We start from the raw sequence: 14,699 nt of genomic DNA on the forward strand, positions 1-14,699 counted from the left end.
CACACACACACACACACACACACACACACACACACACACACACACACCCGCTCTAGCCTGAACCATCCTCAGTTCAACCACGACATTTCCTAGAAATCCAAAGACTTTACACAAACCAGGCTAATGACACCCCACTCCAGGTGTCTGGGGGCTCTGAGTATTATCCTATGTGGCAGAGCCGGCCTGCTAATCTCCCCAAAGCATATGTGGCCTCATTCTGCCAGGGAAGGTCCCTGGACTTTTTTCTTGGCCTCAAACCTTGCTAGTGTCTCTCCCAAGAGAAAATCAGGAGAAACAGCTGAGGGGAAGATTTAAAAGCCAATCAAGAGCCTGAGAGGAATAGCTGACATCCTCACAACATCCCTATGACGTAGGTAGTGCAGGTATGTATTTACTGCCCCATTTTACAAATAAGAAACCTGAGGCTTAGAGGGATGAAGGTGTGACTTACCCAGATTAATAAGACAGAACCCTGGGAACTATTTCTCCCTACATCCCCACACCTATCCCACCTCCAATGGCCTATGGCACAGTCCTCTAATGGGCAAAATGGGGTGGGGGGCGGAGAGGAAACTGTCAAGAGAATCCAAGTAACATCAGGACATCCAGGTGCCTAAACTATTTGGAAAATCTTTAGGACATGACAGCATGCCACAGTTTGCAGGATGGAAGGGCAAGAGAGCACAAACAGCTTTGAGGTCCATCCCCCTCTGCTAAAGACAAAATTCAAAGGGCCAAGACTCCGAGCACTCTCTCCTGGGGTTGCTGCTGTCACTTTTGCTAAAGCAAAAGCAGGACTGACCACTAGGCTGCCCCTAGGCCAACTGCCGTCCTCAGCCCTTTCAAGCCTTCAGGCTGAATCCAGGCAGATAGCACACTGGGGAAACCTACAAACAGACAGCTGGATGCCAAGGACCTGCTAGCCAGGCTTGACCACTCAATGGGACTCCAAAACCTGAACCTAGGCTCTCATCATGTTGTTAATCCTCCCATCCACGGTCAGAGCTGGGATGAGCAAACTGGGGTGCATGTGACAGTCGGGCTATAAGACTCCCTGTCATAGGCTCATTCGCTCATGGGGTTTATGAGGACTGAGGGCTAAAAGAGATCTCAAAAGCCAATCTAATTCAACCCCTGAGGAAACCGAGGCTCAGGGAGGTTGTGACTTACTCGTGATCATAAAACTAGTAAGTGGCTTGAAGGTCCTCTCTCCAAATGTACTAATTTATACTAATGGAAATTAAGGACTTCTCCTCTTTCACACACACACACACACACACACACACACACACACACACAGGCTAGGTACAGAACAGAGGTTCAACAAATACTTTAGGATTGACTGCTAGATTACCGTGCCTTCAGATGGGAATTGTGTGTGTACACATATGTACATCTGTTCAAATCTCCCTACAACCACATATTCAATTCAACAAACATTCATTAAGAGCCTACAATGTGTCAGGCACAGTGCTAATCCCTGGGCATAGGAAAGGAGGCAAAAGACAGTCCCTACCCTCAAGGAGCTTACAATCTAATGGGGAAGAAAACATGCAGACAAATATATACAAAGCAAGCTATATACAGGATAAATAGGAAATAATTAAGAAAGGGAAAGCACTGGAACTAGAAGGAGTTATCATCACCTTCCTGTAGAAGGTAAGGTCTTAGTTGGGACTTAAAGGAAGCCAGGGAAGTCAGTAGTCAGAGTGGAGGAGGGAGAGCACTCCAGGCAGGATAGACAGCCAGAGAATGCCCAAAGCTGAGAGATGGAGTGCCTGGTATGACTGGAAAAGTAGGAGGGGTCTAGCCTATCAAAGGCTCTGAGTGCCAAACACAGAGTTTTGTATTTGCTGGATTTTACTGAGTAGAGAAGCGACATGGTCAGACCTGCGTTTCAGGAAAATCACTTTAGTGGCTGAATGGAGAATGAATTGCAGTGGAAAGAAACTTGAGGCTGGCAGACCCACCAGCAGGCAATTATATAAAAGAGAGATAGACAAAACCCTACAAGAGTGCCCCACTTAAAAAAATATACATACAAAAGTATAGCTACACAAATCTGTCCAAATAAGGATCCACGTCATTTTGTCTTACAACAATTCATTTTACACCCCATTTTCCAAGAACACATCTAAGGAGAAAGGGACATGAGTTTAGAAAGCTAACCATACAAAAGGAGGTGACTCAACAGATGGGCAGACAGATAAGGCCCTCCAAATAGCAGGGTGTCTGTACCTTAGCTTCTTAATCTGGAAAATGAGGCTGAATTACGATCTCCAAGGGTCCTTTCCAGCTCTGACACCCTATTCTGCTTTCTGGGTCACAAAATGCTTTCCTATCAATTAACTCATTTAGCCTCACAAACAGATGAGAAAGCCAATGTCCAAACAAGTCCCTTGTTCTACGTCACATAGCGGCGGACACACAGTGGAAGTGCCACTGGGACCCAGGCCTTCTGACTTTCATGTCTGTGACGTGCAGGATGTTGAGAAACCATCGTGCATTTCGACATTACCCAATAACATCAACTTGCATTTCAACACATAGCACATGCATTCAGGAAAGGGCCAGTCCCACTCTTCCATTCTCCCACACACCTCTCACCTCCCTTTTTAAGAAGAATGGGACCTTGAGAAAATGCCCCACTTTTCATCTAGAGAGTCACTACACTCCAGACACACACCATCACCCTAGACCTTCTTGCCTCTCAGGATAATCTCTCCCTTTTTTATTTTGTAAGAAAAGAGACAGGACCTTCTTTTAACAAATTGCTCATTTGCCCTAGTACATCTATGTCTTCTCTCCCTAGCAACCAATCCTCGTGACAGTCCAACCACTATCCTACACCACCCCCCATAATGAGTCCTGTGCTGGCTGCACCACCAGACTAAATGTACCGTGAGGCTCTTACAAGTGAAATGAGGGTTCATCTTGAGCTCTCAATGGCTGCCTTAAAAGCATACTAAAACACAACCAGCACTAGAGTGCCAAAGAAGACAATGCTAAGAGTGGATTAGAGGACTAAGAGAGAGGTGGCGTGGAAAGAGCCGTGAACCAGGAGTCAGGAGACCTGGGTTCTAGCCTCACTTCCGCCACTGACTGCTGTGACGCCTTGGAGAAGACACAGCTTGCTCCTCTCTAGCCCTCTGTTTTTGGGAGGGCTTGGCTAGATGACCTCTAAGGACCCTTCTAGCTCTGACACGTTATATTCTAAGGTTGCTCGCAGTCATCCAGACACCAAGCTATGGCTAGCTTCAGACCAAGCGGATTGTTAAATTTTCAATGTGGACATTAACACCTCAGAAATCAGCAAAGGCAGAAATTGGGCTTTCATTCATTCATTCATTCATTTATTTATTTTTGTAGTGACTGATTAGACTTAAGAAAGTGATGAAGAAAACGTGATTTTTAAATTTAAAAGTGTGCCATGTGTACTTTAAAAAAAGAGAGATATCTGGTTGTTAAACATTTACCAGCACACCCCTGGAACTCATAACATTCTGTGTTCTATAGTCCATGTTCTAAAAGTAGTTCTAGCTTCAATGTTCAAATGTTTTCAAAAGGCCCCTTTCAACCCTAACATTCTCAGTTCTAAAGGCCCTTCCCTGCTATGACCTTCTCCATTTGAAGGCCTGTTCCAGCTCTGACATTCTCTGTGCTAAGGACTCTGCCAGCAATAGCATTCTATGTTCTAAGGTCCTCCCAAACTCTGACATTGTACGTGCTCAGGGCCTTTCTTTAGACATTCTCTGATTCCACAATTCCAAGTGTTCCCCTGGTTCATCTGGGGCTCTCATGAACCTCTGGAGGCTGGGGGAGAGTGGTCACTCCCAGAGCAGCCATCTACTCTGCTGACCTATTAACCTTGGCTCTATTTTTAGCAGCGAAAGCCTTACAAATCATGGCCTGCTCTTTCTTTCGTTCCTTCCCCTGCCTCCCCCCTCTCCAGCCTCCTGAGTTCTGTTACTCCTAAGGCCTTCCTAGTCTTCAGCTGGCTCTGGGGAAAATTCCTCAGATGGAAAGAGTTAAAGGACAAGATGCTGTCCTCCTTCCCAATCCCCTCACATCCCTCCCAGTCCCTCAGCCCTGATCTGTAAACAGCCAAGGCTGCAATTCCCTCCAGCACTGGCCTAGCTCTCAGAGAGGTGATTAAATTACCCCTCACTGGGAGCGGATTAAATGGAAGCGTGTGGCATGACCAACCCCCAAAACTGGAGGAACATGCTACTCCTATTGCTACAACCCTGGGAGCCCCTGGCTCCCTTCATCTGGTGAGTCTAGGTATTCATACCTCACTCTCCCAGCACCCCTCCATGCCGGCCCAGCTTGTGTTTATAGGTTGGGCAACAGAGCCGCAGGGCCATCTGGGATTCCCAGCTTTACTCCCTTGGAACTCAGTGCAAACGTCTTCAAGACAAAACCCGAGAGGAGGAAAAAAACCAACAACAAATAAGTCACCAGGGATTCGGGCTGCAGCTGGGGCCACTGTTGGGGGGGACTGCTCCTGCTAGACTCCAGTGTCCCTTAGACAGAAGCCCCAGTGCTGATGAAGCAGAAAGGACAGAGAGCAGGCCAGATCCATTTCAGCAAGTGTACTCACCTAGACACACAATTCTTGGAAGACGCAGGGCCACACAGACAGTAAATTCCACTACTACAAGTACCTGGGAAGTCCTCCCTGACCACCACAACACACACTGATTTCAGAAACCACACAAACACACACACACACACCCCCCAGTACCACCCACCACTATTATCCCTCAGAATTTTATTTCCTTTACAACTTTGCTCAAGAGACACCTTCTCCTTGAAGCCTACCTGGACTCTCTCCATTTCATTCCCCTCCCCCAGCAGTGACCTCCCCACAAAAGTGTACCTTGTGTCCAATTTGCATATATTTTGCATATATGCTTATTTAGATTAATGTTATCTCCTCTTATAGAATATAAGCTCCCTGAAGAACTGTTTCAGTTCAAAATGAAGTTTCATTTTTGATCTTATATCTCCAGCCCCTAAGCACAGTACCTGGCACCTAGCAAAAGATTAATAAAGGCGTGCTGATTGATTGGTTCCTAATACCCTCCTAGTTGCTAGGGTTTCTTTCTCCTCCAAAAATGCTATCTTGCATTTGAATACGTGTGTGTGCATAAAATGTATTCATATATGCATGATGTCTCTCTTCTTGAGGACAAAGTCTGTCTCATTTTTGTCTGTGTCCCCAGCACTTTCCCCCAGTGGCTCACCAACTTGTGAACCAGATAACAGACTTAGAATGGGTGGGGGGTGCTCAGATTGACACCTACCAGACAACCCCTGGTACTTGTACCGAGCTCTGCCAGAGTTCCAAGGCTAGGACTATGTTACTACCCAGAAGTACAACTGAATGAAGTCCCCAGAGTGGATTCTCAGAAAGCTCCTTTTCATCATTGGTGCTAAGCATAAAAACACTGCTTCGTACACTCCATCACTGCCTGGGCCCATCCATGATCTAATCCTTAGCATTATCCACTCCTCCAATGGCCTAGCTTCCATACTAGGCCATCTTTTGCCTCATTTCTTACCTAGCCTTAAATCACTAAATGGGTGTTGCCTCAGAAAAACTGAGACCTGGGAAAGACCTTAGCTTAAAAAGGCCAAGGTCTCCCATTTCATCAGGGCCATCACCAGTCATCCTGACCTATGTCTTGCCACTGGACTCAGATGCCTCTAGAGGATGATGACTTTGCACAGCCCTGCCTCTCTTAAATCCAATTCATTTGCAAGTCAAGACATCTCCTTCCTAATGCCATTGGTCCTCTTCAAGAACAAAAAGTGACCAACAACAACAACAAATCCATGGGAGAATCACACAATTCAGGGCTAGAAAGGACCTTGGAGATCTAATTCAATTTCTTCATTTTACAGCTGCAGAAACTGAGGCTCAGAAAGGTGTAGCACAATCCAGGTCACAAAGCTAAGATGTAAGCAGAGGCAAGACCTCAAACCCAGGTTCCCCAACACATATTTACTGGCAGCGAGTGCACCACGTGCCCAGCTCTATGCCAGGTGCTGGTGGGGGGAACAGGACACAGGAGGATAAGACTCGGGCCTGGCCATCTAGGAGCTCATGGTCTAAATTGGGAGACTGAGATGAATGCACATGAGACAATTAGAGGACAATATGAAGCACTATGTAATCAAGTGCCAGATTGTGTGGTAGGACCTAAGTACCGCCTGAGCTCAGAGGAAAAGAACATAACTACCTACTGAGGTAAGCCAGAAACCCCTCACAGAGAAGATGGAGCATACATTGGATCTGGTCAGACAAGCAGGATTCCCAGGGATAGAAAGAAACACGCTTCTCCCTGGCTGCTAAGCACAGCTTCATCAACATTTACTCAATTTTGTGCAATCAACAGACTTGAGCTCACATCCCACCCCTGACACTAGACCCTGTGTAACCTTGGCAAGCTATTTAAATTACTTGTGCCTCAGTTTTCTTATCTGTAAAATGAGGGGACTGGAGTAGAGGCCTCTGAGGTCTTTTCCTTCTCTAGACCTATGATACTATGATCATAATGCTGGTTTTCCTTTCCCTTCCTCACTCTGACCAACAACCCTCTAAGCCTTTAGTCCCTACTGCTAAGGACAGCACCTTCCCTCCCTAGCTCCCTACTTTCCATCAATCCCTAGGCTCTCCTGATACCTAGCAACTCTTTCTGGCCATCAATGCTCTTACATGGCCCATAACACTTCCAGGGGCATCCCTGAACTAGTAGGATGCTGAACTAGTAGGAGCTAAGTCCCTAATTATTCTGTGAAATCCTGACTTAACAAGCATCTGGGAAAAGGTCAGTCAACTAGTGTGTATTAAGTGCCTTCTATGTTCCAGACATTGCGTTAAGCACTGGGGGTGCAAATATCCCCCCTGCTCTCAAGGTGCTCATAGTCTAATGGAAAAGACAACTAAGTACAAAAAAGATCTATTTCTAGGAAGCGTTCTTCTTTTGTCTCCAAATCTTAGCCATCTCCTAAGTCCAGAGGGATTATTTCCTCCATGAATCCCTTCTTCCATAAGCTTCACTCTAAATGGCTATCAGCCCTTCCTGACCACCCACGGACATGTACAGACTCCTCTAAATTTTCACCCATATGACACTTGCCCTTGAAGGACTGTATCTCTCCTCCTTGGTTTTGTTCGTCTGTTTGCAGTCCTTAATCAGGCTGGATACACAACAATGTCTGCAGGTTGAATTCTTTCAGCAATGGTCTTGCCCACCGTGCCCCAAATATGACTGCACTATAATTCTATCAGGGAGGTAGCCATCATGTAAAGGCCCCTGAGAATCCATTCTCCCTTCTCTCCCAGAGACAGGACACCAAAATCTAAAATCTCACTCTTCAGCAGAATGGCTGTTTGACCGTCACTGAAAATGTCCAATGACTCAACACAATTGAAGGGGACTTGGCCCATTTGCAAAATGTCCAGAGGACCAAGCTATGGTTAAAACCAAACACCAAAGAAAGAGCTCTCTGTTGCCCAAGCAGTGTCTTTGGCTCTCCAGAAGTCTGCCCTGTTGGGTATTTTCAGGCCAGAACAATCTGTTTCACACCCAGTTTATAGCCGATTTCTCTACCAGTCTGAAGAAAACCCATTTGGATTTCCAACAGTGCAATAAGATATCAAATCTCAAGAAAGAAAACAATCATTCTGTTTTCATTGGCTCAAGAAGGGCCTGAAAAAATACTGCTAGTTGCATTCAGCATTTTTTGTTTTTGTGCGGTAGGGTGTTTTGTTTTGCTTGGTGCTGGTGTTTTGGGTTTTTTTTTTTTTTTTGGTGGTATTGGTTTGGGTTTTTGGTTTTTATTTTTTTTTCAATCTCATCTAAAATTGGCCATTGGAGCAACAGAGGGGGTCCTGTTCAAACCCAGTGTTGCAATCAGCAAGGCACCAAGGCTTCACTTCCCTGCTGTGAGGGGAGGATACATGGTAAAGCTCTGGGAAGAACTGAAGATGATTAGGGGACAAAGATTCACCAGGTAACCAACTTACCCACAAAATGACTCCCAAAGTGGAACAAAGCCTCAGCTATCCAAGATGTGGCCAAGGGTGAGAGAAAAAGCCACCAAGATGAGGTGCAGCAGGATGTGGCGGACAAAGCTGGCAATAAGGGACGAAGACCTGGGTTCGAGACAATGCTCTGCCAGTGACTCTGTGAGAGAAGACAAATAACTCCCCCTCAGGGCTTGAGTCTCCTTAACTGTAAACTGAAGTCCCAGTTGGCCTCCTGGTTTCCAAGTTCTCCTCTTCTAAATCCAGACTCTACACAACTGTCAAAATAATCTTCCTAAAGCACAAGGCTGACCTCAGTCCCTAAGCACCTCAAGAAACTTCAGTGGCTCCCTAGCGCCTCTGGTATAAAACACAAGCTGAGGAGTGTTTAAAAAACCCTTTGTTCCGATTCAGCCACTCTATATTCCAATCAACCTGGCCTACTTGTTTCATCTCTTGTCTCCAAGCCTTTGCACAGGCTTCTGGTCACGCCTGGACTTGACTTCCTCTTAAAATCCCTTAGCTTTCTTCAAGGCCCCACTCATATGACTCCTCCCACAGAAAGCCTGACCTGATAGCCCTAGTTCTAGTGTTCTCTACCATTTCAATCACAGATATAGACTCTGTTGTTTAAAAGTGGTCATCCCACTTATCCCTATCCTCAACCCCAAAATGTAAGCTTCTTGGAAGTAGTGATTATTCTTCATTTTGTCTCTATACTCCCAAAATGCTTTATGCTTTGTAGGTGCTCAATAAATGCTTCCTTGGATTGGTTTGGATTAGATGGGGGGGGCAGGGGAGTTCCCTTCCAGCATTAACGTTCCGACAAGCCAGGAATTCCACCTCACAAATCCCCAACATCAGACCAAGGTCCCAGAAGAAGAAAAAAAAAGGGGGAGAAAAAGAAATTTCTAGAACAGTCAGGAGCATAGGGTGGCAAACTTCTAAAGGTGTTGAGGTGATCTCTCTCTCTCATACACACACACACACACACCCCCACGCATCGCCCACACCCACACACTGAAAGACACACGGGTGATTTATGCACTGAACGACAATATATTTCTTACTGAAAGCAAACATGGGGAGGGGGGTGAGGTAGACCTGCTACTACTGAGAAACCAACCTCATACCACAGGAGGGGCTCCACATCACACCCTACATAGAAGGGGGCACCTAGCTGAGAGGGTTGCGGGGGGGGGGGGGCAGCCAGCAGGGTTTAGAAGGACAGGTGAGCAGTCCCTGAATCCACCCAGAAAAGTAGGTTCAAATCACAAGCCCAGTTAACCTGTCGAACATAACATTGCTGATGTCCAGCGCAAAATCTTGCTTACATACCAAGGAAAGTGTGGCCAATGTTCTCCAAGCTTTTTGCTTGGTTTTGGGGGAGAACCATGCAGGATGATTTCCAGGAAATGGAACTGTCACAGATGATTATGAGTGCATCAGCTGATGGGGCACCCAGAATTTCTCACACCACAACTAGTTCTCTTCCCTCTCAGAAGGAAACCTGGGTCCTTATTCCCAACTCTGACCAGCGTGACCCTGGACAAGTTACCTCTCTCTGTGTCTCAGTTTCTTTATCTGTAACTGGACTAAGATCTTTGAGGTTTGTAAGAATCAACAAGTTCTGGCTGGGAGGAAAGAGCAAACAACCTAAGGGAGATACAGAGCACAAAAAGATTTTTTCTTTTCTTTTTTTTTGGTGGGGGGGAGATGAAAGTAAGGAATTCAATTAAGGGGCCCATAGAATCTGGGTGGAATGATCCATCAGAGGTCACTGGAATCAATACCTGAACAGGAATCCCTTTACCATCTCATCCTGCCTCTGCTGAGGAACCACCAGTTATCTGGAACTCCCTACCTAGCCTAAGGCAGCCAGGTGGCACGGTGGGTAGGATGTCAGGCCTAGAGTCTGGAAGACTTCAATTCAAGTCCAGCCTCAGATACTCACCATGTGTTATGACCCTGGGCAAAGTCACTTAACCCTGTCTGCCTCAGTTTCCTCACCTGTAAAAAGATCTGGAGAAGGAACTGGCAAACCACTCCAGTACCTTTGCCAAGAAAATCCCAAAAGGGGTCACAAAGTGTCGGACACGACTGAAAAATGAGTAAACAAAACAACCACCTAGCCAAAGCTGTGCGTTCTGGTTTGAGACAAATCACACTATGGGTTCTCAGTCCCTCCCCAACTTTCAAAACAGACGAAATCAGATTATAAGGAGAAAAAAGCATCACAAAATAATGCTACTATAAACTTAAGTTTCCAAAGCACTTTCCTCTTGGCAACCCTGTGAAGCAGGTAATGCCAGTGTAATTGTCTCCATTTCCAACTGAGGAAACTAAGGTGCAGAAAGACTGAGTGACTTGCCTTCTTAACTTTCTCAACTATACAACACTGCCTCAAGCTAGCTTTAGGGAACAGCAAGAAGGGAAGAGGCAGCTAGCTTCACTTTGGGGCAAGGGGAAAATTTATGGGCTGATTACATATGTGTGTACATAGTCTGCCAAACCCAAAAGCATGGTTAGGTGATATGTGGCTTTTAAAAAAACCCACACAAATATATATAATATCTTTATGGTAGCATGAAGGCCAATCTTAGAATCAGGAAAACCTGTGTTTGAATCCTGCCTCTCTGAAACAAACACTTAGCTGTGAGGCTATGAATACATCATTTTATTTCTTAGCAGCCCAGCAATTCTCCTAAGACTGTGACAGAGACTATAAGGTAGGATCACAGGTCTAGAGCTGGAAGGGCCCTCCCAGGCCATTTGGTACCATCCCCAAATTTTACAAAGGAGAAAAGTAAGGCCCAGAGAGGCTTAAATGATTTGCCCAAGGCCACAAAGGTGTCAAGAGTCAGAGAGGGGATTGGAAAACAGAGTCAGACAACAAGCTAATGTTCTTTCCACTGCTGTAGATCTGCTTCAGTACCAAGAGCTCTCTCTACACACCTAAAATCACAGATCTGAACCAATAAGTGTAGGGCTGTGCATACTTGTGTGTGCACGGGCATGCAGAGATATATGCAGAGACATATATGAGCCACAGGTCATTTCTTAATATCAGCTGGCCAGAGCTCCCTCCTCTCCCACTGCCTCTCCGACTCACCGTTCACTCATTCTCTGCAACCTCTGTCCCCCCCCCCCACCAAAAAAGCCAGGAGCCCAGGGAACCACCCCCCCCAAATCGCTCTTTCTTAGGGACAATTCTGGGTCTAGAACATCCAAGGTGAAGAAGGCAATACTTTCAATCCTGCCCAAGTACAAATAAGAGGCAGAAGACTGAAGCTGCCTCAAATATGATCAGCAAAGAAAGCCCCAGAAGGTCTGTGAATTTGCTTTTAAAATTACTGAAATAAAATATTTGAATATAATTGGTTTCCCACATAATCCAGTGTATTTTATTTTATTCATTTTAAAACATTATTCTGAGAAGAGGTCCATAGATCTCACCACGTTGCCAAAGGGGTCCATTATAGACCCCCCTCCCCAAAAGAAATGGTTAAGAAACCCAGCCTTAAAAAGAGAAAGCATACAGAGGGCCTGTCTTATTGGCCTCCCAGACTCTCAGAGGGCCCACAAGGCCAGAGAGGTAGAAAATGTTTGCCTTAGAACAGAAGCCTTCGCTGTTCCAACAGCACAGCTAGGGCCCCAGCAGAAGCAAAAGCATGTTGGCACCTGAAAAGAGGAACAAGTTTTCTTCATAATGAACCTGACCGTGTTTGTTTAATAACAAATTACACTGAACAAGGCGGGAGTGTCTTATCGGCCCCTGGATATCTCTGGCACTGATACCATCAACTGATGTCAGTAGAGCTCTGGGAACTATTAGCTTAATTAGCTCCTCTTGCAATGTCAGCACAAAATCATCTGTTGTTCTGAGACCTAAGAACCAGTTTTGACTGCTGGAGGCTGGGTTGGGCCTTCTTTGAATTTAATGCCTGGCTAATGGAGAAGTACATATGAAGGAAAGGAAAAACAGGCAATGAAGACTCCGAATAATTCACCTCCACCGGGCTCTGAGAATCATCCTGGGGGGTTGTTTTTGTTTTAATCTTTTTAAAGCTTTTCTTCAACTGAAGGAATCTCCCTCCTACTCTGCCACATGGGCATCTGCTCGGGCTGATTCCCAAAGAGGAGACAAAACTGAAGAAGCCTCGTTCTAAGTTCACGGTGCAGTGCCCCTATGTCCGATACCATGGGACGAAGACTGATCTACTGGAAAAAACAGAGGCCCCAGAATAAGGAGGCCTGGGGTCCAATCCTCAGCTAGTCACATGGTCTTCCTAGGCCTCAGTTACCCAATCTATAGAGTCAATAATCCCTGCCCTACCTACTTCCCAGAATGGTAAAAAACTCAAATCAAGTCACATGGAAGCTTTTAAACAAACGCAAGTTGCCACTACCAGCTATCTTTCAGTAGTTTCCACTGTCCCACCAGAGGTAGTCAACAATCAATTAACAACCATTTATTAAGCCCCTAGAGTATGTGCAAGGGGCAGGTAGGAGGCTCAGTGGATAGAGTGCCAGGCCTGCAGTTGGGAAAACTCATTTTTCGTGAGTTCAAATCTGGCCTCAGACATTTACTAGCTGGGAGACCCTGGGCAAGTCACTTAACCCTGCTTGCCTCAGTTTCCTCATCTGTCAAATGAGCTGGAGAAGGAAATACTCCAGTATCTTTGCCAAGAAAACCCCAAAAGGGATCACGAAGATCGGACGTGACTGAAAAAAATGACGGAACAGCACTACTATGTACAAGACTCCAACTAAAAATAATCTCTGCAAACAAAGCTGTCCCTGCTACCGAGTCCCTACCTCCCTTCTCTTGCTTGGTTCAGGAAGTCTCAGGGCTACTATTTCAGCAACCTCTCTGAACCTCAGTTTCCTCATCTATAGAACAGAGGAAAAAATATCTAGAGTACCTCTCCCACATGGCAATTGTAGAATCCAAATAAGATTACCATATGTAAAGTACTTTCCAAACTTGAAAACACTAGATAAATGTAATTGTCATATTATTTTTCAAAAAGAAGCTTTTCTGGACTAGTATTAACCATGAGATAGATTTACATATTCACACATACATACATATACACACACAAAAATTTATTTATAAACACACATAAAATGTTTCCATGGGGAAATGTATTTCAAGTTTCAATCGACTCACTTAGAAATGAACATGCTTTGGGGGTTGGCATCTTTTATTTTTAATATCACCTACACTTCCAAATAATTATCTCCTTCCTCCACTCCTCAGAGGGGGAGCTCTTTAAAACAAAGAATCTTTCAAAAAGAGAAAAGAAAAGAAAAAAGAAAAAAGAAAAAAGTAATTCAGCAAAAGTAATCAACACATCAATGGAGGCTGACAATAAATACATCACTCTATATCCATAGGTTCCTACTTCTACAAAGAAGGAAAAGAAGTACATTTTCTTCTTTCTTCAGGGACACATTTTCTTAATTGGGATACTCCTTACTCTCCTAGTGGTAAGCTGGGAATAGCTGATATACTCCTTAGAGCATTTAGGGATCTCAATAGGGATGCCTGCTGGAACATTCCATGTCTGAAGTCTGGAAAGTTGCCCCATCAAACTGTCTAACAGCACCTGAGGAGCACAAATTTAAAAGTTCCTTTGTATCCCCCGACTGGGCCTCAATTATCACTTTTCTAAAAGGACAGCTCAGGTGACAAAGCAATATACAAAGTCCTGAACTGAGAATCCTGAGACATGGGTCCTAGTCCCAGCACCACCACTCACAGGATATATGACCACAGCTAAGTTAAGTCTTCTCCCCTCTCCAGGCCTCAGGATCTAACATCCATGAAATGAAGGGAAGTGAACTAAATGGTCTCTAAAACCTAAATTTTATTCCAAGGTGTTGAATGCATTCATTCGAGATGATTTCTCCAACCCCACCCTAAAGCCTAGAGCTATATGGTTTCCCAATTACGGACACTAGTCCTTCTGGCAAAGGGAGTCTTCCTCTCACCCCAGTACTCTGGATCCCTTCCAACCACCCCAGGGGTCTGGGCTAGGTCTATTCCCTAGAAAATCATCTGGCTTGATTCCCACTCAAGTCTGGGCATTTTGTCTGTCATAGAGTCAGGAAGAGGGACTGGTGGTGAAGAAGGCGGTCAAGGGGTGGGCACGGATGAGGGGGAAGGGAAGGAGGACAGAGAAGCAGCGGTTTTATTTCCCCTCCTGACCTCCCCTCCTCTGGAGGAGCCCACAGCAGCCGAGTCGCTCTGACGGCTGACACCCTGATGTAACACTTTCCAGATGTGACTAGAGGAAGACAGAAGCAGATCTGTTCCCTGCTGAGGAAGCTGGGAACAGTTTGAGATTATATGGAATTCCTGGATGTGAGCCAGTGCCTGCCTAGGTTACAATGAGGGAGGGAGGCAGGGCAAAGGGGGGTGAAGAGAGGGAAGGAAATAAATGGGGGGGCATGGAGCAGAGACTATACAAATGCACAATTTCTCTCTTGGATCTGTGTGCAAATCTGGTTTATATGTCTAAAACTCCAGCTATTGGTCAGCCCCAAATCTATGCTGGAAAGGAAGGAAGGGGGGAAAAAAAAGAAAAAAAGAAGAGAGAAAGGATAGGAGAAAGAAAGAAAGAAAGAAAGAAAGAAAGAAAGAAAGAAAGAAAGA

At 45.3% G+C, this 14,699-nt stretch overlaps 1 protein-coding gene across 2 annotated transcripts in view; it reads right to left on the reverse strand.

The window, feature by feature from the left end:
- The window catches only part of RXRA (retinoid X receptor alpha), a 287,628-nt gene that overhangs the window by 162,541 nt on the left and 110,388 nt on the right, over nt 1-14,699 (reverse strand). The window contains exon 1 of one of the 2 annotated variants that reach the window (XM_027869563.1): nt 8,039-8,060. The exons of the other annotated variant lie outside the window; for it this stretch is intronic. The gene's annotated coding sequence lies outside the window, so the exon portion shown is untranslated. Of the gene's footprint in view, nt 1-8,038; nt 8,061-14,699 lie in introns of those variants that run through there. 2 annotated transcript variants of the gene reach the window in all.

This window comes from Vombatus ursinus, unplaced genomic scaffold (genome assembly GCF_900497805.2).
Source record: "Vombatus ursinus unplaced genomic scaffold, bare-nosed wombat genome assembly UNPS02014793.1, whole genome shotgun sequence".
NCBI classification, from domain to species: Eukaryota; Metazoa; Chordata; class Mammalia; order Diprotodontia; family Vombatidae; genus Vombatus; species Vombatus ursinus.